Source organism: Macrosteles quadrilineatus, unplaced genomic scaffold (genome assembly GCF_028750875.1).
Source record: "Macrosteles quadrilineatus isolate MER2022 unplaced genomic scaffold, UCM_ALF_1.0 Scaffold_9__3_contigs__length_116548681, whole genome shotgun sequence".
Classification (NCBI taxonomy): domain Eukaryota; kingdom Metazoa; phylum Arthropoda; class Insecta; order Hemiptera; family Cicadellidae; genus Macrosteles; species Macrosteles quadrilineatus.
In genome coordinates this window covers 78,847,849-78,859,530 of record NW_026542602.1, presented here as the reverse complement: position 1 = coordinate 78,859,530, position 11,682 = coordinate 78,847,849, and the positions used below count along the sequence as shown (strand labels likewise).

Genomic DNA, 11,682 nt, shown 5'->3' with positions numbered 1-11,682 from the left:
AAAATAAAGTGATAGCCAGTGGGTACTGTTTTTAACACTTCTGGATTCCAACGTTTATCTAATTTAACACCTATTTATAAACATTACCTTCTCCCGCCAGTTATATTTGCGTTGAGTATAGTACCAGGAGACTGAGCCAAGATTTGCTAAGTTGCCTTAAATTAGGTTCAAAAATTAAAAGTAAATCAAACAGACGGACGGAAATTCTGATACAATTTAGCAAATCTATATATTTTTTACCAAGTTATTTAGATTTACATTTTCCCCCTGTAGAAGAAAACTTTGTACTCGTTATTTGTAGTGTTGATGCATTATATAATAAATCTTATAAAAGAAAAAGAATTTCACCTAGTTGTCGCGAGTATTTAAACAAATAATATATTAGTTGTATAAAGAATTAACACTTTGCTGTATTTTACTTTTTTCACCATTGGTTTCTTTTCCAAATCAATACATTTCAAGATTCAACCTCATATTAGGATAAATCAGTATCGACATGTATTCAAAAGTAGTGTATTCCAGCCTCTTGACTTACTACCACCATCGGGGGTAAAAAAACTCAGCAACACTCGGGCTCACCGCTCCACTATGTTTTCACCCTTAGGTTGTGTGAATGTGAGCTGATCACAATTCACAACCACTAGGCAGACACGTGGTGGAGACGTGGAGGTAGACAGGCGGCGGAGGGGTGAGCGCTAAGTCGCTAACAGTACTAGTGCTGCAATCTGTGCAAAATTTCATGATTCGCCCTAGCACAACCTTATAGCCTCATGACAAAGAGAAAATTGAGCTATGTTTCAATCACGAGATATAAGTTAATGTAAAAAAGCAATATTGTGCAATTCTTTAGTCACTAGATTAGTAAAGTTACCTCACAAAGGTCAAGGTTAGATTATTAAACTAACCTCACAACAAAGCCTTCAGTGATCGGTTGTATTAAATTTATATGTCCGTTATAAACTACTTATCTGATTGTCAATAAGACCCCTCAAAAATATATTTAGTGTAACAAGGTTTTTAGTTCCTAAACCAGTAAACCACCGAAGTCTTCTCCACAAAATATATTTTTTGTTAACTAGGTTTTTAGTTCCTAAACCCCAGAAGGCTTCTCCTCAAAATATATTTTTTGTTAACTAGGTTTTTAGTTCAAAAACCACAGAAGGCTTTTCCTCAAAATATATTTTTTGTTAACTAGGTTTTTAGTTCCTAAACCACAGAAGGCTTCTCCTCAAAATATATTTTTTGTTAACTAGGTTTTTAGTTCCTAAACCACAGAAGGCTTCTCCTCAAAATATATTTTTTGTCGACAAGGTTTTTAGTTCCTAAACCACAAAAGGCTTCTCCTCAAAATATATTTTTTGTCAACAAGGTTTTTAGTTCCTAAACCACAGAAGGCTTCTCCTCAAAATATATTTTTTGTTAACAAGGTTTTTAGTTCCTAAACCAGTAAACCACCGAAGTCTTCTCCACAAAATATGTTTTTTGTTAACTAGGTTTTTAGTTCTTAAACCACAGAAGTCTTCTCAAAATATATTTTTTGTTAACTAGGTTTTTAGTTCCTAAACCACAGAAGTCTTCTCCTCAAAATATATTTTTTGTTAACTAGGTTTTTAGTTCCTAAACCACAGAAGTTTGTAACCTAATTTCATTGATAACTCCTAACACAAAATAGACGCTCCGGTACCAAAAAATCAAAATATCTTAAACATTTTCTCTCTTGAACAGACAATGGTGATTGAATTAAACATGTAAAAATCACTGACTGACTCTTTCTTGCCTTCTGAGAGCCATATAGAATGTTATAAAAGTGACAAGGGTTTTATTTAGCTTTAGAATATTGTTGTTAAAGTCTATCACTAAGTTTAAACTGTTACCTGGAAGGCTGATAAGAAGACTGATATTATGTGACTTAAATAACTAAGGTAGCTCAATGTTGAAGTATTTTATAGTCTTTTGTTGTATTGTGATTTTATGAAGTTACGGGTTACTCAAAGAGTTTCTGATTGTTCTTATATTAAAGTTGTTAAGACATATTTTGCTTGTTCTTTTCACCTTTATTTAAATTATTACAAAACCCCATTATTATTGAGTATGAGCAATGAACTTTGTAAATATTGATAGGGATTCTCAATCTTTATTGGTGTTTAGTAGATACCTATAGGCCTACAAATGGTTGTGTTTTATCTGTTATTTAAAATGTACAACCGATACATCAGAACAATGTGTTTTGTCGTAAAAATGGTAATGCAATTTTTTTAAAGTAGTAATGCTACTGAATCAGAGTGGTAACACATATTTTAATTGCACTTTAATTGGCTTTTGACATATAATTGAGTGAGTAGTAAGGTTAATTAATTATTTATTAAATATCTTTGCATAAATGTTTCACATTCATTTTCATATATGTTTTATTTGGAACAGTTACTGTGATCGTACAAACTTAAAGATGTGCATTGTTTAACCTTAGCCCTCGATATATTGTGCGCTGATCCCAAATACTTTCAACCTTCCATATCTGAAATTATGTGTTGTAACTACGGAATGTAAAAATGAGATTTCTTATAATTTACTTTTACTACTTTAGACCAAGGTAATTATCAATCAATTGTTAATCAAACTAAACAATTACATATATTTCCGACCTCTAACTACAAATTACCTTTAGAAATACTGTTATAAAGGTAAAATAAAAATAACAACAGTAGAAAATATTTTATCGTGAAAAATTATACTACAAAATCCTGAGCGAGTTTCTCTCTGGTTGTGATGTTTAGCTAAACAATCCCGTAACTGCGTCCAAGACATCAGACAGTGTGTTGCCCAAAGCTCCTACGGCCCCTTTTACGTTAATGATGCCGTCCAAAGATAGCTCTCCTCCAGTACCGAGCAGTCCGGGTGTGCCCTTGCTCTGAGGTATGGCTCTGCCTTCAGCCTGTAATATATCAACGTTCTTAGTCTTGATGAGTTGATGAGTCATGTTCGGGCTGAACAAGATACATAGCAGAGCCATGTCCGTCCCCTCTGTTTCATTTCTTATAAAAATAAAAATAAAAATTAATGAAACTGACAAAGGTTTTTCAACGTGAATCTACCGCTGTTCTGTTGTTAGGTCACTCGTTTGGCCCGACTACGATACCAGTGACTGAATTTTTTATAATAGACATTCTTCGGGACAATCGCATAGTTTGCTTGTTCGCAATTCAAAGCCTGTTTATTTTCAAAGTTTGTGTTTTTTATATTATTTTTTATAATGATGGCTTTTAAAAAGTAAAAAGTTAGTGGTTTTAATGGAAAACTTTAACGCATAAATAGGGTTAACAATGGAGAAACATTAATAATAAATAGTTATTTACATTTTTACAATGGGTTGTTTTGATTTCTTGTGCAATCTGGCTGCAGCTGGGTTCGGTAAGATAGACACAACCACAATGCCTGATATAAAGATTTATTTGTGTCAAGTATAAAAATATTCTGTAATATAATGCAATATTATGAGTATTATGAGTTTTTATTATGTATCTAAGTATCTCTTAAGCAAGTCATATTTTAGTTTTTTTATTAACTAAATTGTTTTAGTATTTACAATATTTTAGACATATTTTTTTATCAACCAGTTGACTGTACATTTCAAAAATCTAACCATCTCTACATTTTATTCAAAGGTCTTGGGGTAACAAAAGAAAATTATTGCATTTCCAAAGGCTCAAGCTGTTAAAAAAAGGTTCAATCGAAAATCCCAGGCTCTCACACACTTATATTTAACTTTATAAATACCCATCTCAAAATATCTAAAAGTTAAAAAAAAACAACAGCTTATATGTAATAGCTTACAATTTGTCCTTCCCAACAAATGAATCCAACGATATTAAAACCATCTCACATCCTGATTTAGATGTCTATTTTTACTAGGGCATGATCCGTCAGCAGTAGCCACCCCGTAATACTTCTCTATTAGCCTCTTAATTTTGTCATCGCTTGGAGGTGGTGATTTCAGGAATTTCAGGAATGGGTTATCTTTTTTCATCTCGCACATGTTTAATGGTACAATTGGGGGGTTGAATTCAGCTTTAGCAATCACGTTGTCTACCTGTAACAGTAAAATGGTTGTGATAAGAATAGTGTTACAAAAAATGTGATAAGCTTTTAAAGGATTGAGGTTCAATTTTGTTGTCAGTAGCATTGTATTAGCCATTTTGTATTCTTGTATTCAACTTTTCATTGGCAATTTTTACAGAGATTTATGATTTTCAGTTAAAATGTCCAAAATTTTCTATTTACTTAATGGAAAATTGTAATGGCCGTCACACTTTGGTGATTATTTTACCCATGCAGGACTTGTTGAGGAAAATGACAAAGTAAATAACAATGTAAATATTCCTTTTTCGCTGTTACAGTTGCTAGATTAACAATTAATCTAGAGACCTAATTGGACTTATTACAATTCAATTTTGCTCCCATCACTTTAATTCATTATGGCGGTTATATGCCTGCGTTAGATTTTTCAATTGCAAGTGGAGGTTTTTTCTTGTGTTTTACGAATTCCACAGACCATTCACCTTGTATGATTTGCATTACAAATAATCTAAAAAATCAAAGTTTGATTTGATATTTTATTTACTTTCCGTAAATTTAATAACACGTACAATGCTGATCAAGAAGTTATTTATATTTTATATTTAATTGAAGATTACTTATCCTGCTATCTTGATAACTTTGAAAACATCTAATCAGTAAAAATGTTTGACATTAAAACTTGTTTATTAAAATTGTTAATCATTTTATTCACAATGTTTTTGTATATAAATTTTATATTTTTTAGTAAATAATGTATGGTTCAACACTAAGAAGTGTTTACATGTTTCAATATGAATTAGTCATATTGTTATCACAATAACAAGACACAACTTTGACTAATACAGCAACCATTCAGTCTTCATGCAAGCGTAAAGTTTAACGAAAACGACCAAAGATGATAGTTACCTAACATATGCCTAATAAAAAAATTGTTTAAATTTTTGTTTTTATCATCCTTTATTAATGTTTCTTTCACAGTATGATCTTAAGTTAATAAAGTGTTTACTCTTAAAGAGTTTTGTTCCCAAGATGCTTTAAACATTGATTTTAAAATCTGCATTCTCACTGAGGACATTGAAACTGCATTTTTTACCACCAAGCGATGTTTTAGTTTTTAGAGTATAAATAAAGAAATAGAGTACTTTAATTTACTTATTTCATTTTAATTTTTAATTTATTAAGTTAAAAATTTAGATGAGGTTGAATTTAAGAGATTTAAGAGGCTAAAAAGTTGGCTGTGTAGGTTTCAATTACCCCCATTACTTTCAATGATTACATATTTACGTGGATTTCAAAGTATTTGAAAAACCTCTTTGTTAATATTAAAGCAAATAGTATGGGGGTTTTATTTCATGCTGAACACCATTTTAATAAATTTTATAATTTTTCACTCTTGTTTTGTGATTTTATCCTATTTTGTTACTAAACAAAATTAAAAATAATTATTGGTGACAAACATAGTGTAGGTTGGAATTTGGAATCCACACAATACATTTTGTTCTTCTGCTTAAAGTTGTTATATTTCAAAAAGGGGATGAGCACTTCCCATTAGGACACCTAATAGAATTTAAAAACATCACCATTTCAGAAAAGTATTTAAAAGATGAATTTTTGAATACAATTCTTTGTTTTGCAGGACTATATGGTTATTTCAAATCTAAAGGTATATTAGTACAAACCGTTATAAATTTAAAAGGATTTTAAATATTTAACATTAATTCTTACATTAGCTGTGAGAACATAATGAGAGTAAGAACGTAAAGGAAGTTTTTACAAAACATTGTTTGATTAACAAATGAAACTGTTAACTTCAATAAATGTATCAGGCATAAAATATGTCAAATAGTACATACCTGACATAATAATAAAACTCCAATTAGGCACAAAAGGGGGAAGGTGATTAAGTAACTCATTATGTTTTAGGAATGTAATAAAAGTAGGAGAGACAAAAATAATTGTAATTCTCTTAGCAGAAATGAACGAGATTCATCTAACACAAATATTTACCTGATAGACTTGTTTGCTCTTTGATAAGAATTACTTGAGAGAGTTCCTTACATCTTCCTAGAGTTCAAAGAACACTTCAGCCCTATGAATGTATAAAGAAACCGATCATGTTCTTCTTGGGGGATATAAGTTATCTAAGTCCAGAGCCATTGGTGTAAACAATACCTTTAAGACTTCTCCTAGCCAAAGAAAATAACAAGCACTTGGAACAGTACAAATAAAAAAATAATATTGTAACCTTTCCCTGTTGGTACTAGCCAAGTAAATTCTAGAAGATCGGTGATAGATAGGATTTAAAAAGTAATCAAGTCAGTGTGAACGTAACATTATGTTTCATACTTAACAGTAACAGCCTCCATTGTAACATATAGGTGTGGTGAAAGTTAGTTTCACTATTTTTCAATAAATCTCATTACCTCAATCTTCTGATGAAAGTCCATAAGTTTTTTTGTAATGTACAATTTAAACATGAAACTGCTTCTTCAAGAAGAACTGGTAATATTGGGTTGAATAAAATTTAAAATAAAAACATCACCAATATTTAATAAATTTTGAATTTCATGGGGCCTTTCACTAGCTATGCTTGATATCTAACTAAATTTAATCATCTCAACACATTATTGTTTTTAATATTTTTCCTACAAAATGCTGGATTTTAAAGAAGATATTAAACAAATATTTTACCTAGGTTTGCTTGTTTGTTACTTTTAACTAAGGATTTGTTTTGTGCGAGGAGTAGATTTCTGGATTTACAACACCAACATCAATACTCATCACAGATTTAGTTTTATCCAATTATTTGAGTCAATTTGGTTTATAGTTTGTGTTCGTATGGCATCTGTTTCTTAGCACATAATCTTATCTATGAAAAATCATCTCACCCAGAAATATAAAATTAAATAAGTCACACAACGCTTGAGTTTCAGTAAAATAAGTTGTAAAAAGATTTAAAATTTGAAAACAATATTATAGTGTTACCATTTCCAAAAATTTAGTGAGGAAAACAACATTTTACCTTCAAAGCAGGGAATTCACTGGTCCGACGCTCTCCGACACGACACCTTCCGACAAAATTACTTTGCATGACTTTTAAACGGTTTTTGAACATCCCTTTCTTTATACAGTACGTTATAAAAGCTGCCTGAACATATTCTGATGCTTTTAATGATGCAAATTCTATTGATTTGAGGGTGATTGGTGCTTAAATTGTGGACCAACTATTATAAAAAAAGATTATGCAAAGAAAGAGCCATCGGATGGACAAATAATGACCTCTTTTACTACTCTAGCAGCCAAAAAACTTACAAAAAACCTGCGATATCTAATTTCTCGTTGGCTACTGACGGAGCCCGTCGGACCAATGGGCCTTTCAAAGTGCGGAAGGCATCGGAAGGTGTCGGAGACTTGTTGGAAGGTGTCGTGTTGGAGAGTGTCGGACTAGTGGGTTTCCAGCTTAAGCCTTTAAAGGCTAGATGAACAGTTTGCTTTGTGATTTTTTTTAATGGCCCTGGGCAATAGGACTCATCAAGTTTCAATGGTTGATCTATATCCATACTCAGATGGCCAAAGTAATCATACCAAATGAGAGGAAGTGAAATAGGTTAATTAAAAAATGATGGCATAAAAAGTGTATAAATATTTTATCCTGATAAAAAGGCTGTAAGATTAACACTAAGGATGTTGTCTAGCAGGCCTCCAAGTAGTTGCACTATAGTTTTGAGCAGGTACAGGAGAGCATTCTGGTCAAGGATGTCTGTGTAACTAGGTTGTTTCTCCTCGGAGCCTTCTCCCTCATCCCCTGACATGACCTTGAACAGAAAGTTTAAACAGCACCAGTGTGAGGTAAGAACATACAACGATACAGATGCACTGCCTGATACATTAGTCTGTGAATAAGTTAAACAATTCAAATGGCTAAGGGCGATTACTAGTGCATACTTGCTGGAGCTGTCAATGGTTGTATTGGATTTTTATATCAAGAAAACTAATTTTGGTTGACAATTCTCTGTAAATATTGAGCCAATTTCAAAATTTCAACATTTTAAGTACCTATCAACATATTGTTCTAACTATGAACAGTAATTTTTTGGGTTGTTTAAAATCTTCACTCTGAATAGAATGATCAAGCCCAAAGTTTCGAGAACTAATGCTCTGATCCAGCCACAAAATATAGTAACTTTAGTTTTTAGCTGCACTGCTCCATGTTTTTCTAAGTTGTCCTAATCAGTTGGTCCTCTGGTTTTGTGTAAGGCCAAAGAACCTAATCTAATTATCCGAAATGTTAGCATTAAAATATTCCAACAGAATTGATATTTCACCATTGCTATTCTAATTATTATACTGTAACTCATCAAAGTTATGTTGTTTCAGTTTTAAACCAAAAATGTACCCCAGGGGAGTAAATTTTGTTACATTTACTTAAAAAAACAAAAACCGATGAAGACCTGTCACTCACAAATGTACACTACACTGTACCTCTTTATTAGTAATTAAGATGAAAATGATTAACCATGTAGATTTTTGACTACAAGCATTAGAAGTGAACCTTTTTAAACTTACTTTCAAGTACAAGGGAAGTGTTTACAAGTTAACTTACATGCCAAAGTTTTAACATGCAGCTTGTAAACTATCCCAGCGAAATCAAGGGAGTGAGGGAGTGTGGCCAGTACACTGGGCTAGTTTACAAACTGCATGTTAGAAAAGCTGGCATGTAGCTTGTAAATAATTCTCATGTACTTGACAATCTTGACATTAATGTAAACTCCATCATAAATATTTTGAAAAACTGTGAGGTGAAACGCTTTCTATTAATACAATTCCCTAGTCGAATTTGTGCTGGGGTATGTTCCTTAAGTTTGAGATTAGTTAATAAGTGTAATGTGCCCAAATGAAAAAAAAAATCTTTGTGATTTATCCACGAATACTAGAAAAATACCGGTATGGATCATGAACATAAGCAAATAACGTTTTTGGCCGGAAAGTATACAACACCCCTATACTAATAGCATTAATTGACAAAGGGTTTTGTTTACCTTCGGGCCAGTCATATGATCCATACCGGGTCTTTTGTAGTATTCGTGGATTTATCACATGTACACTAGGGCCAAGACTTGGGTCTTGGGTGCATGCTACATCAGAAACATCTTGAGCTTTTTTTCAACTCCACCCTACTAAATATAATAACATATGTTGCCTCCAATCATGAACCAAACAGAGGTTGAAATGCACTGTTACCAATTCTGCTGCAATAGTGTCATCATGACAATTTGATATCAGTTGCAGTTTTGTGTAATACACATTTATTCATTTAGATCATTTAACCTGGTTGGCAAAAACTGTACTTTTCTAGGCATCAGAATTCTCATACTTTCTCAGCCTCACTTGGGTAGAAACAGCTGTAAATGTATGTATGCCAGTAGTTAAAATACCCCTGCCGCAGCAAACCTGCAGACTAAGCGAATTTCAACTTGTCTGATTACATTTTTACCAAAATATTTCCATAAATAAAACGTAAGTTATATATTTCCAATTAAAATAACATTAGATTTAACGAGTGCTTAGGTTTGCTGCTACGGGGAAGTTAAAAAGTGTTTTTTGACAATATGTCATTAGTATAGGATGAAATGAATAAATTTACCAAATTTTATCAACATTATATCCATAAACAAGTAAATTACAACAGTTTTCATTTTCTCCATAAGAATAACATTGGAATTTTAAATTACACTTTTTTTGAATTTTCTCCATGACCGTTAGGCATACAACAGCACTTCAATATTCTAAATTATTTCTTTTTTTAAGCTCTACAAAATGGTTGAGAAAGAAAATACAAATTTTTTGTTTTTAGGTTAAAAAAATGGGAAAAACCCATTTTTACCCCATAAAACCCCCCATAAACCCCTGTTCTCATGGTCCGATTATGCTGGTTCGCGAACTCGTTCGAATAAACGTAGGTTTACACGTTTGTACCAAATTTCATCAAAATCGGATCATTTTTGCTCGAGTTATCGCGCTAACGGACACATATATAAATATATGTATATATATATATATATATATATATATATATATGAATTTGAACGGATGGTCGGATGGTGTTTTTGGCCTCTGGGGACCTCAAAACGAAAGGGTCTAGGTCTTACCATGAGACCTACGGTAATAGCTTATTCCCTATATGGGAAATTCGCTAAAAAAAGGAAGGGAAAAATTCCCCTGCAAAGAAGGGGGGAGGGGGCACAATTATCACTCCAGCACATAGCGCACCTGCATACCCGCAGGCCTTGGTCTGTATCTTTTTGTTGTGGGTTTTCCCAAACTTTTTTCTTAGGTATTCCAAAAAATTATCCTAAATAACTCGGTGGGTAAAATTACTACTAACAGGTAAAAGCTTTGCAAATAGTTTAAGAATAGTATTTACGTATGAAAAATAAATTGTATGCTATTTCATAGGCTTTTAAAAATGAGAACGTTATTTCCTCAAAAATAAAAAAAGATCTTAATATATTGGAGTTGAAAATATTGATTAGTTCATCAAAATTAAAGGTGTTGTGAAATAAGAGAGTGAAATTGATATTGATAAATATTTAATATGAAGACTATCCGGAAACAATAGCGGAAATGTTAACATTGAGAATGTTATCAAGTAGACCTGAAACAAGGTTTAAGATGTTTTGGAGCACTCCCAGGAGAGTGTCTGTATCAAGGACGTCTGAGTAACTCGGTTTTTTTTCTTCTGGTGCCGAACCCTCATCCCCAAAAGCGATCTTAGACTGAAACATACATGATGTTTGGAGTAATTGTTGTGTTAGCAAAGTCTTGTTTAAAACAGTCATACAGGTTAAGCTTTCCGAAAGTTTCTGTTTGTTCTCACTTACTGACGCAAAAAGGAAAAAGGTCTTTTAAGTCTCTAAGTTAGTCATTCACCTATATTTGATATATTTTTAGGTCTTTGCCTTTTGAAGAATTTTATGAAAATGATTCTGTTAGTTTTTATTTTAATAATCAGTATTATAAGTTATAAGTTATAACCTAGCTATTAACATGAAGTTGATTTATTCTCCATGTTGAGATGACACTGTCCAATGTGTGTATGTAATTAGAAGTGTTTGCTAGAGGTAATAACATATATTTAATATACTTTTTATTGAAATGGCGACCATACAAAGTAGGTATTTTGGTATTTTAAGCCAAGTATATGAATGGAGATGAGTGGATATGGTTGGTAGCATATGGTTGGAAAGCTTATAAAATGGCGCAGTTTTTAACATAATTTGAAACCATCTTCTTTATAGGCTGTAGAAAAATGCATTAGACCAATGATTTTTAAATTTTTATCAAGGACCTTAATTTTAATCTTTGGAATGATTTATAATGGCATTTTTATTATTGATCCTCCAAAATTTGTAATGATTCTTATTAAAATTTTTATGTAGAACACGAAAATGACATAATCTACTCGAATCTGTTTACAGATAATTGAGAAATTACTGTATTGTGTATAAAAACATGGTTATTTTAGAAAAGATTAAAATAATTCTTTGGGAAGCCAATTTTTAGACTGGAAACCTCTTATATACATCATCACATTTCATTTACTTTATA

At 31.9% G+C, this 11,682-nt stretch overlaps 1 long non-coding RNA gene across 1 annotated transcript; it reads right to left on the bottom strand.

Moving 5' to 3' along the window:
• Positions 1-2,697: 2,697 nt before the first annotated feature.
• Positions 2,698-6,049, bottom strand: LOC129004394 (uncharacterized). The gene is made up of 3 exons (XR_008491703.1): positions 5,928-6,049; positions 3,832-4,087; positions 2,698-2,932 (listed from the first exon to the last, which is right to left on the bottom strand). It is a non-coding gene; the product is annotated as an uncharacterized LOC129004394 (long non-coding RNA).
• Between the last annotated feature and the right edge of the window lie 5,633 nt (positions 6,050-11,682).